This window comes from Oncorhynchus clarkii, chromosome 28, assembly GCF_045791955.1.
Source record: "Oncorhynchus clarkii lewisi isolate Uvic-CL-2024 chromosome 28, UVic_Ocla_1.0, whole genome shotgun sequence".
NCBI classification, from domain to species: Eukaryota; Metazoa; Chordata; class Actinopteri; order Salmoniformes; family Salmonidae; genus Oncorhynchus; species Oncorhynchus clarkii.
In genome coordinates this window covers 32,872,067-32,884,722 of record NC_092174.1, presented here as the reverse complement: position 1 = coordinate 32,884,722, position 12,656 = coordinate 32,872,067, and the positions used below count along the sequence as shown (strand labels likewise).

The window sequence follows — 12,656 nt, the reverse complement described above, 5'->3', positions numbered from 1 at the left end:
CGCTGCATTTCAGTGCTGGAGGCGTCACTACAGACCCTGGTTCGGCCGGCCGTGATTGGGAGTCGCTACTTGTGGCGCACGATTGGCCCAGCATTGTTAGGGTTTGGCTGGGGTAGGCGGTCATTTTAAATAAGAATTTGTTCTTTACTCACTTGCCTAGTTAAATAAAATACACTATGCTACTATATTTCCTAAAATGTGTGCTGACGTTTCCCTTACCAACATTTGGAGGAAGGTCACTGGAGACCTGTGGGGTGGAAGTTGTGTTGGAGGTTGTGTCAGGGGTAGAGGCCATGGTGGGTGTGGAGACTACAGCTCGAGCCAGACTGGTTGCTTGTGGGATTTTCGGATGGATAATCCTGGGTGCTGCTTCAGAAAACTGTTAAAACCAGTCTATGCCTGCCAATTGCCTTATTCAATGTGTATTGGATTCCCGTCCTCTCCGCCAGGTCAAAGGCAAGTTTTCGGACATCCCAGGGCTCTTTCCATTTTTGGGGTATGACTCACCAGGTCTCATTCTAAAGAACCAGAACCACTGGTTACCCACCCAAATGGTTTTGACCTGCTTGTCTCAGTGGCGCCTCAGGGTTTTGGGTGGCACATTAACAGGCCGGGCAGCTGCTTTAATGCCCTGCCCATTTTCAATAGCATTCAGGGCACAGCGATTTGATGGTAAATTTACAACACTTCTAAGCGATGAATAAGAAATGGGAAAGTTCCAATTCCAAACGAGCTTAAGTCTCTTTCTGTACCTGTTCAAATACTCTGGAAATGCAGTATTGCTTTCTTCCTTCCATGAGATCACTAGCTATTCCATTACTTTTCCAGTGATTTCTTGCAACAAAAAAAATTACATTTAGAAAGTTGGCATAAAAAAATAGTCGCGACAATTGAATTGCCTGCTACGGTGCGTTTTCATTTCTTATCTCGTAACAACAAAAATTGCTAAAACCCAGTGTCAAATAAATATGAAGTGGTTGAAGTGTTTTTATTACCCATTTTGGAAAAATGTGAATTAATACATTTGAGACAGGTGGCAGTGCATACAGGCTATCTGTTTCATGTCTCAGGTAGCCCTCGAAAGCCAGCATGGACAGAATGCAATAATTGTCTCATGCCATATTATAATTGCACTCCTCTAGATCTGAAATAATTGAATGGTGAAGCTTGCATCCACCCAGTCAATCATAAAAGCAAGCCAAAGCAAATCAGGCATTCTTGAAAGTCTGGACAATCCTTGTCCTGCAAATAAACATTTTTATTGTAGAAAAAATGATTTTGCATGCAGTAGGCATTTATAATTAAATGCAGTGGAACTTTATAGTTAGACCCACTGGATGATGTTCTACCTTCAAAATGATTTGGCAATCATCATTTATTAGAAAAAAACAAAGTTTCCATCATGCAAGAAAGTTTAACCAAATTAAATTCACCCCATTTCAAACGGAAAAAAAATGTGTCAATCCTCAGAAAATGTTTCTTATATCTGCCATTTCTACACTTGTAGCAATGATATTTTTTGCAACATTTCTTTTGTCGAATAAGCCTGGGTCAATGGAAACCTGCCTACTGATCTGATGAGACAGATATGACTGTGTTTAAACAGGCTGCCCAATTCTGGTATTTTCCCACTCATTGGTCTTTTGACTCAATCAGATCAGATATAGGGCAAAAGATCAGAAATGGGATGCTTGTGTAAACGCAGCCATAGAACCACAATCAGTTTTATTGGCACAAGATTAAGGGTGTGTTCAACTAACCAGGCTTTGCTGAGGCATGCCAGATCTTACAACGCCTGGATGCATGTACTGTCTGAGCAAGGGATCGCAACCTAATGCTGTGTTCAGTAACCAAGTGGTAATTCACCATATGACTGGGAAAATTCCACTTGAATGGCCATCCAACTGGTAATTACTAGTGGGAAACTTGTCTATCATCCTGAGCTCCCACATGCTGACCTCTGATGTCACCAGCTCGCTGGTCACCATAGCATCACCCACCTGTAGCACGCGCTCCAGCAGGTATATCTCTCTGGTCACCCCCAAAACCAATTATTTCTTTGGCCGCCTCTCCTTCCAGTTCTCTGCTGGCAATGACTGGAACGAACTACAAAAATCTCTGAAACTGGAAACACTTATCTCCCTCACTAGCTTTAAGCACCAGCTGTCAGAGCAGCTCACAGATTACTGCACCTGTACATAGCCCACCTATAATTTAGCCCAAACAACTACCTCTTTCCCTACTGTATTTATTTATTTTTATTTATTAATTTATTATTTTTATTTCTACTTTGCACATTCTTCCACTGCAAATCTACCATTCCAGTGTTTTACATGCTAGGCCACCATGGCCTTTTTTGCCTTTACCTCCCTTATCTCACCTCATTTGCTCACATCGTATATAGACTGGTTTCTACTGTATTATTGACTGTATGTTTGTTTTACTCCATGTGTAACTCTGTGTCGTTGTATGTGTCGAACTGCTTTGCTTTATCTTGGCCAGGTCGCAATTGTAAATGAGAACTTGTTCTCAACTTGCCTACCTGGTTAAATAAAGGTGAAATAAATCATAAATAAAATAAAATCTACTACGAAAATTACCTCGATAATTGCATTTTCTTCAGTTAAATGCAACAACAAAACATTATTTATAAAAGGCAATGTATTAATATGGTTTTTGAACACTATAGTTTGTTTACAAGCATGATAGCTGTACTTTCAGTTTATTGTTTATGCAGCTTGTTGGCCATTAGCCAATCAGCGTTTCTCAACGAGTTCAGAGCACGGGAATGCATCCAACTAGTTACGACTTCACAACTGGTAAATTCACATCTCCCACTTGGTTACAAACGCAGCATAAGTATCTGATAATTAATTGCAAGACTGGAATGAGTTCAAACTAATGATTAGTGATTGATTGCCTGTGTAACAGGTGTAAAATATACTTGATGTATTTCACCAAAAATCTCTCATTTATTTTAATGTATTATTTTAAGGTTATTTTAAGATGTATTACAATACTTTCAAGAGTGAATTATTGTATTGTATTTCATTTCTAAATTGTGTTAATGCTGTGATGTCATCAACGGGAGCCATGCTCTTACTCCTCAGTTTGCTCAGAGCGTGATGAGGAGAGGCAAATATACTTGTATGGAGTCCAGACTGCAGCAGTAACTTTTGCCTTGTATTTGTATCCATTCCATGCAGTCATTAAAAGAGAGACAACTGGCTGAATTGTGTCCAAAGCCTTATCTTCCACCTACACCTTACCAGAACCCAACGCAGAAAGGTACCGGTTACACCTGCAGCTGGAGGTTGTTAATGTAACCGGTGCTATACTGCACCGCTGTAACTCTGCGTTGTGTGTGGTTGATTGAGGCTATAGACGTGGACTTTGGAGATCAGGTAGTTTTAATTAAGCAGAACTCACTCTCTGCATCTTGCATCTGCATCCAAAAGGAAATAAACATTTTGTAGAGAACATATGTTCTGAGAATCAACAGATGCACAATAGGAGGGACTGGGATCATTCGAGGAGCTAGCCATCGTTCACACATACAATAGCATACAAAATAGCATGCAAAATGCAATTGCCATGCTGACTGTAGGAAAGTCCACCAAAGCTTTTGCCAGAAAATTGACTGTTAATTGTTCTACCATTTTAGAGAATTTGGCAGTACGTCCAACCGGCCTCACAACCGCAGACCACGTGTAACCACTCCAGCCCAGGACGTCCACATCTGGCTTCTTCACCAGAGGGATCCTCTGAAACCAGCAACCCTGACAGCTGATGAAACTGAGGAGTATTTCTGTCTGTAATAAAGCCCTTTTGTGGGGAAGAACTCATTCTGATTGGCTTGGCCTGGCTCCCCTGCGGCTGCGCACTTGCACTCCCAGTCCCATCCATTGCTGCACCCCTGCACTCCCAGTCCCACCCATTGCTGCACCCCTGCACTCCCAGTCCCACCCATGGCTGCGCCCCTGCCCAGTCCTGTGAAATCCATAGATTGGGGCCTAATGAATTTACTTCAATTGACTGATTTCCTTATATGAAATGTAACTCAGAAAAATATTTCATTGTTGCTTGCGGCGTTTACATTTTGGTTCAGTATAGTTAACGTTAGCCAACTCTGCTGCAATGCCCACTATATAGCGCTTTTCAGATCTATTCATATATTTAACTATGGCAGATAGCTAGATCGGTGATGAGATGATCATTCAGTATGTAAACTAGCGGGCTTGGCCACCAATTAAATGGCTGGTCTTACCTTATCCTTGATCAGCATTTTGACAGTCGCATAAAATACGCTTTAAATCGATGTAAAAAATACCTAATCCACACTTAGTGTGGTACTGTCAAATTGAGCAAACCAGATTGTTCAATCTTTTTGATTCAACTTTATTTCCTGTGTAAGTCACTATTCCGTCTGTCCATCGTGTTTTGTGAGACATAGGTTCCGCTTTGCAGACTACTTTATGGGGAAAATATGTGACTATTACAATTTTTACTTTTAAAACCCATAAAAATTCAAGGATGTTTTCAGACCAGGAAATACCAAAACTGATGATGTTGGTATGTTTTTAGGTCTATAATTATCGCTCCTTGACCTCTCACAGGTGTTCAGAATTAAGATGATTAGGATCAATTGGTCCATAAATATTTCTAGTTCGTAGGCACTCCTAGATCATTCAGTCATGTCTCTCCTTTGGCAATGTGCAATTGTTTTGGCTATCGTAGCAGCAAGAGCTGCCAATGAAGGTACGTCTAATAATGAATACCATGTTAACTTGAATAGGCTACTTATCTCATGCTGACCGCCTAACAGACTAGCCAAGTTGTGGTGTTGGCTCTTGACATGTGAATGATGACATTATTGAATTTATATTTTTAGATTTTAATGTGGATTGTGAGAAACACTCCATTAAAGTGACATGGAAGGTCAGTCCAGAGTTGGTTGAACATGCTGCCCGTCTTTTCCTTGGACACTGTGTTCCGTCCACATTTTCTGTTCTTCCCACGGGAGAAGGGATGGCGACATTCCACTACAACCTCAATGGCTGTGCCATCAAGAAACGGGTAATGTCTAACTCTTGACCCAATGTATGCCATTTTGGATCCTGCGACGCCTAATGCTTCTCCTTCTATTTCCCAGGTGACTGGCAAGAAACACATCTATTCAACCAGCCTGACTTACAGACCTAACCGAAAGCCCAAACCTGCTGCCATTAGTCACCATATTAAGTGTGTTTACATAAGGTAACCATCTATGCCAGGGGCACTCAACTCTTACCCTAAGAGGTCTGGCGCCTGCTGTCTTTCGGTTCTACTTTATCATTAATTGCACACACCTGGTGTCACGGGTCTAAATCGGTCCCTAATTAGAGGGGAATGATTTTTTTTAAAATGCAGTGGAACTGAGTTGAGTGTTTTAGGGCTCTATTGGGTGTAGTGTACTCTAGCTATGGTGTTGGAATCAAATCTTCCTAAGCCTTTGCCACCTTCATTATTAAACTAAACATTCCCCCTTGTATGTAGACCTGAGGGATGGATTCCCCCATTCCTTATCCCTGCCTATGGTAGTGCTGAGGGTCATGGAGGATTGGTTTTCCACATGGCACTCCTCAATGGTGAGTGACTCATACAACATCAATTATTGTAAGAATATGTTCAGTCAACTTACCTGGTAAAGAAATTCCTAGCAGAGGACACTGCCCAAAGCTAGTTGAAACCTGTGGCTGTACAGTACGTATGAGCATTGCGCCCCTTCCCCTTCTCTGTTGCATGTAGAAGACCTTACTGGTCTGGCTAAGAGCAGCCTGTTTCCCCTGGGCTCTTTCATCCCCATCTGGGCAGCAGTGGATCAGAAGGACCATCAGCCCTTGCTGCTGCTCTTGGAGGAGTGTGTGGCGGCCACAACACCAGAATTGCAGTCTGCGAGCCTGGTGTACCCCCATCATCACCAACAAGGGGTATGTACCAGACCTGGCTATGGCCATGTAGGGTGCACGTTTTGGTTTTTGACTGCCTAGCGCTACACAGCCTACTCGAATGTTGAAAAGTACTGAATACATTTTAAAGTTGGCTTATTTGCTGGATGGAAGTTCTGTTTGTCTGCTCATTGCACAATGCATTTTCAGTTGCCTTGCAGATGGGAAGACTGGGAACTCCAGGTTCCTGCCTAGGTACCACTCGTCTGCTATTCTGCTTTACCTGCAGTCCTTCAAGTTTGCCTTAGGCGAGGAAGTGAGTGGACCACAAGTTCTCGGTATGACTGGGTTGTTTTCATACTGTAGCTCTTGACTGTTTTCTTATTTCACCCCAGGTGTATATTCATTGTAAGCTTGTTGCATGGGACCCTGAGGTTTATGATATAGAAAAGAAGGCCTGCCACTACATTAAAGAGACTGGAGAGTAAGTATTGGTCACATTCTTTAACATTGGACCATAATGATGTTAGTGCCAATGCAACAGCCAACTTTTTTTATTCATAGATGGGAGCTGCTGGACGACCCGTCTCAAAGTGACCTCTGCAAGTGCTGTGACTCGAGTTGCAAGCCTCGGTTGAAGAGGCGTGTGGATTCAGGTATTTTGAGGCACTTCATTTCAAGCCTGACTAAACTGTAGTTCCATATTCATTTGAGCTGATCACTCTTGAGTTCTGATGGGACTGCAGCTTGAAGTAATTTATATATATTTTTTTCTCAGAACCCCAGGGCCTGGTTCAAAACTCTGTTCTTGGACCGCTCACAATAGTGGAAAACTCTGAAACCCGGATCCCCAGTGAATTTGTAAAATATCCTACTGTAGAACAAGGTGGGTGATTTTGGCATTGAAGACTATAGTTTACACTTGGCTTTTAATTGTATCAGCTTTGATGCCAAATTAACTTGAACCTGTAACCTACTCATCTGTCATTGTGTTCTGTATTCAGTTGACTGGTTGGTGTAATGGTCGGGAACACTTTGCTTGCCAGGTGTGTGTGCTGGTTATTTTACTGTAAAATCCCCCAACGGCAATGAGATGCATGTTACTAACAATTCTTCAACCTGTTACAGGGATGGCTGTCTTTTCTGTCTCTACAGCCATCTAATTGTAGGTGGCCTGAAGGGTGCATCACTTTCCACTATCCCCAGTATGGATATGAAGTCCTTTGACTTGAGCATGTTTCAATAAAATGAGTACTTTACAATGGTGTTTGTTTCTAATGGTTGTCAAAATGTTATGATCCTGATGAGATGTACCCTAAATCCAGTAGTGCGGAGCCGTTATCTACACAAAATAGCCAAGAGGTGACCATCTGGTTGTAAGAAGATCTCAATGAGAGTGCTCATTGTTCTGGACTTCCCAGTGTCCTGATTACTCTTGAACTGTAACACTTTCTTCTCTTGGCATAATTAGTTTGCTAATGATAGTCACAGCAGGTGTTCATGCAATGTTAACGCTATTTGAAAGATGGTCATAAGTGAACCTGCTTATTGTTGGCTATACTTTTTCAACATTAGCCCACCCCAAGATGAACTTGACAAGCCAAGTTTAGGGATTGTAGGTGGCTCATGGCCATGCTTAGGTAACAATCCAGGAAAATGGCTGTAGGTTACCTTAGTTTAAATGTGTTTTTCTTTTTTAGGAGAGTGCCCATCAGGGGAATTTACCCCAAAGATTATATCTTGGTTTCAGTGTCTTTCATACCTCACTGGCAAATGTTTACCTTTCTAACAGTTTAACTAGACTATCATTAGCATAAGGCAAGATTGAAAATCCCAGCAGTTCAAGAGCAAACTGGTTTTGGCACATTCATTGACATATAACTGATTAAACATTTCATAACACTGGCATTTCCCCTCTGACAGGTCACAAATTAATGCCACCCCAGTTAAATTTCATCATAGCTCATGAGCCCAGTACTTGCACTGTATCTGGTAACAGAACTCCTTACAGACCAAGCGTCACAGGTTTCTTTCTCCCTTAAAATTTTCTTTGCGTTGTCCTCCAGGAACCTCTTGTGGGGTGACGATGTCGACTGTAGCTGACTTGGCCTTTTCCTTGGCCTGGGGGGTGACTCCAACATGGCTGTTTGTAGACCTGGTACTTTTGAACAGGAACTCTTGACTATTGGTTCAATAATAATGGGCTCCCGAGTGGTGCAGCGGTCTAAGGCGCTGCATTTCAGTGCTGGAGGCGTCACTACAGACCCTAAATCGACCGGCCGTGATTGGGAGTCCCGCACGATTGGCCCAGCATTGTTAGGGTTTGGCTGGGGTAGGCGGTCATTTTAAATAAGAATTTGTTCTTTACTCACTTGCCTAGTTAAATAAAATACACTATGCTACTATATTTCCTAAAATGTGTGCTGACGTTTCCCTTACCAACATTTGGAGGAAGGTCACTGGAGACCTGTGGGGTGGAAGTTGTGTTGGAGGTTGTGTCAGGGGTAGAGGCCATGGTGGGTGTGGAGACTACAGCTCGAGCCAGACTGGTTGCTTGTGGGATTTTCGGATGGATAATCCTGGGTGCTGCTTCAGAAAACTGTTAAAACCAGTCTATGCCTGCCAATTGCCTTATTCAATGTGTATTGGATTCCCGTCCTCTCCGCCAGGTCAAAGGCAAGTTTTCGGACATCCCAGGGCTCTTTCCATTTTTGGGGTATGACTCACCAGGTCTCATTCTAAAGAACCAGAACCACTGGTTACCCACCCAAATGGTTTTGACCTGCTTGTCTCAGTGGCGCCTCAGGGTTTTGGGTGGCACATTAACAGGCCGGGCAGCTGCTTTAATGCCCTGCCCATTTTCAATAGCATTCAGGGCACAGCGATTTGATGGTAAATTTACAACACTTCTAAGCGATGAATAAGAAATGGGAAAGTTCCAATTCCAAACGAGCTTAAGTCTCTTTCTGTACCTGTTCAAATACTCTGGAAATGCAGTATTGCTTTCTTCCTTCCATGAGATCACTAGCTATTCCATTACTTTTCCAGTGATTTCTTGCAAAAAAAAAATTACATTTAGAAAGTTGGCATAAAAAAATAGTTGCGACAATTGAATTGCCTGCTACGGTGCGTTTTCATTTCTTATCTCGTAACAACAAAAATTGCTAAAACCCAGTGTCAAATAAATATGAAGTGGTTGAAGTGTTTTTATTACCCATTTTGGAAAAATGTGAATTAATACATTTGAGACAGGTGGCAGTGCATACAGGCTATCTGTTTCATGTCTCAGGTAGCCCTCGAAAGCCAGCATGGACAGAATGCAATAATTGTCTCATGCCATATTATAATTGCACTCCTCTAGATCTGAAATAATTGAATGGTGAAGCTTGCATCCACCCAGTCAATCATAAAAGCAAGCCAAAGCAAATCAGGCATTCTTGAAAGTCTGGACAATCCTTGTCCTGCAAATAAACATTTTTATTGTAGAAAAAATGATTTTGCATGCAGTAGGCATTTATAATTAAATGCAGTGGAACTTTATAGTTAGACCCACTGGATGATGTTCTACCTTCAAAATGATTTGGCAATCATCATTTATTAGAAAAAAACAAAGTTTCCATCATGCAAGAAAGTTTAACCAAATTAAATTCACCCCATTTCAAACGGAAAAAAAAATGTGTCAATCCTCAGAAAATGTTTCTTATATCTGCCATTTCTACACTTGTAGCAATGATATTTTTTGCAACATTTCTTTTGTCGAATAAGCCTGGGTCAATGGAAACCTGCCTACTGATCTGATGAGACAGATATGACTGTGTTTAAACAGGCTGCCCAATTCTGGTATTTTCCCACTCATTGGTCTTTTGACTCAATCAGATCAGATATAGGGCAAAAGATCAGAAATGGGATGCTTGTGTAAACGCAGCCATAGAACCACAATCAGTTTTATTGGCACAAGATTAAGGGTGTGTTCAACTAACCAGGCTTTGCTGAGGCATGCCAGATCTTACAACGCCTGGATGCATGTACTGTCTGAGCAAGGGATCGCAACCTAATGCTGTGTTCAGTAACCAAATGGTAATTCACCATATGACTGGGAAAATTCCACTTGAATGGCCATCCAACTGGTAATTACTAGTGGGAAACTTGTCTATCATCCTGAGCTCCCACATGCTGACCTCTGATGTCACCAGCTCGCTGGTCACCATAGCATCACCCACCTGTAGCACGCGCTCCAGCAGGTATATCTCTCTGGTCACCCCCAAAACCAATTATTTCTTTGGCCGCCTCTCCTTCCAGTTCTCTGCTGGCAATGACTGGAACGAACTACAAAAATCTCTGAAACTGGAAACACTTATCTCCCTCACTAGCTTTAAGCACCAGCTGTCAGAGCAGCTCACAGATTACTGCACCTGTACATAGCCCACCTATAATTTAGCCCAAACAACTACCTCTTTCCCTACTGTATTTATTTATTTTTATTTATTAATTTATTATTTTTATTTCTACTTTGCACATTCTTCCACTGCAAATCTACCATTCCAGTGTTTTACATGCTAGGCCACCATGGCCTTTTTTGCCTTTACCTCCCTTATCTCACCTCATTTGCTCACATCGTATATAGACTGGTTTCTACTGTATTATTGACTGTATGTTTGTTTTACTCCATGTGTAACTCTGTGTCGTTGTATGTGTCGAACTGCTTTGCTTTATCTTGGCCAGGTCGCAATTGTAAATGAGAACTTGTTCTCAACTTGCCTACCTGGTTAAATAAAGGTGAAATAAATCATAAATAAAATAAAATCTACTACGAAAATTACCTCGATAATTGCATTTTCTTCAGTTAAATGCAACAACAAAACATTATTTATAAAAGGCAATGTATTAATATGGTTTTTGAACACTATAGTTTGTTTACAAGCATGATAGCTGTACTTTCAGTTTATTGTTTATGCAGCTTGTTGGCCATTAGCCAATCAGCGTTTCTCAACGAGTTCAGAGCACGGGAATGCATCCAACTAGTTACGACTTCACAACTGGTAAATTCACATCTCCCACTTGGTTACAAACGCAGCATAAGTATCTGATAATTAATTGCAAGACTGGAATGAGTTCAAACTAATGATTAGTGATTGATTGCCTGTGTAACAGGTGTAAAATATACTTGATGTATTTCACCAAAAATCTCTCATTTATTTTAATGTATTATTTTAAGGTTATTTTAAGATGTATTACAATACTTTCAAGAGTGAATTATTGTATTGTATTTCATTTCTAAATTGTGTTAATGCTGTGATGTCATCAACGGGAGCCATGCTCTTACTCCTCAGTTTGCTCAGAGCGTGATGAGGAGAGGCAAATATACTTGTATGGAGTCCAGACTGCAGCAGTAACTTTTGCCTTGTATTTGTATCCATTCCATGCAGTCATTAAAAGAGAGACAACTGGCTGAATTGTGTCCAAAGCCTTATCTTCCACCTACACCTTACCAGAACCCAACGCAGAAAGGTACCGGTTACACCTGCAGCTGGAGGTTGTTAATGTAACCGGTGCTATACTGCACCGCTGTAACTCTGCGTTGTGTGTGGTTGATTGAGGCTATAGACGTGGACTTTGGAGATCAGGTAGTTTTAATTAAGCAGAACTCACTCTCTGCATCTTGCATCTGCATCCAAAAGGAAATAAACATTTTGTAGAGAACATATGTTCTGAGAATCAACAGATGCACAATAGGAGGGACTGGGATCATTCGAGGAGCTAGCCATCGTTCACACATACAATAGCATACAAAATAGCATGCAAAATGCAATTGCCATGCTGACTGTAGGAAAGTCCACCAAAGCTTTTGCCAGAAAATTGACTGTTAATTGTTCTACCATTTTAGAGAATTTGGCAGTACGTCCAACCGGCCTCACAACCGCAGACCACGTGTAACCACTCCAGCCCAGGACGTCCACATCTGGCTTCTTCACCAGAGGGATCCTCTGAAACCAGCAACCCTGACAGCTGATGAAACTGAGGAGTATTTCTGTCTGTAATAAAGCCCTTTTGTGGGGAAGAACTCATTCTGATTGGCTTGGCCTGGCTCCCCTGCGGCTGCGCACTTGCACTCCCAGTCCCATCCATTGCTGCACCCCTGCACTCCCAGTCCCACCCATTGCTGCACCCCTGCACTCCCAGTCCCACCCATGGCTGCGCCCCTGCCCAGTCCTGTGAAATCCATAGATTGGGGCCTAATGAATTTACTTCAATTGACTGATTTCCTTATATGAAATGTAACTCAGAAAAATATTTCATTGTTGCTTGCGGCGTTTACATTTTGGTTCAGTATAGTTAACGTTAGCCAACTCTGCTGCAATGCCCACTATATAGCGCTTTTCAGATCTATTCATATATTTAACTATGGCAGATAGCTAGATCGGTGATGAGATGATCATTCAGTATGTAAACTAGCGGGCTTGGCCACCAATTAAATGGCTGGTCTTACCTTAACCTTGATCAGCATTTTGACAGTCGCATAAAATACGCTTTAAATCGATGTAAAAAATACCTAATCCACACTTAGTGTGGTACTGTCAAATTGAGCAAACCAGATTGTTCAATCTTTTTGATTCAACTTTATTTCCTGTGTAAGTCACTATTCCGTCTGTCCATCGTGTTTTGTGAGACATAGGTTCCGCTTTGCAGACTACTTTATGGGGAAAATATGTGACTATTACAATTTTTACT

At 41.7% G+C, this 12,656-nt stretch overlaps 1 pseudogene; it reads left to right on the top strand.

The window, feature by feature from the left end:
- Positions 1-4,675: 4,675 nt before the first annotated feature.
- On the top strand, positions 4,676-7,173 carry LOC139387135 (zona pellucida sperm-binding protein 3-like; annotated as a pseudogene).
- The last annotated feature ends 5,483 nt before the right edge of the window (positions 7,174-12,656 follow it).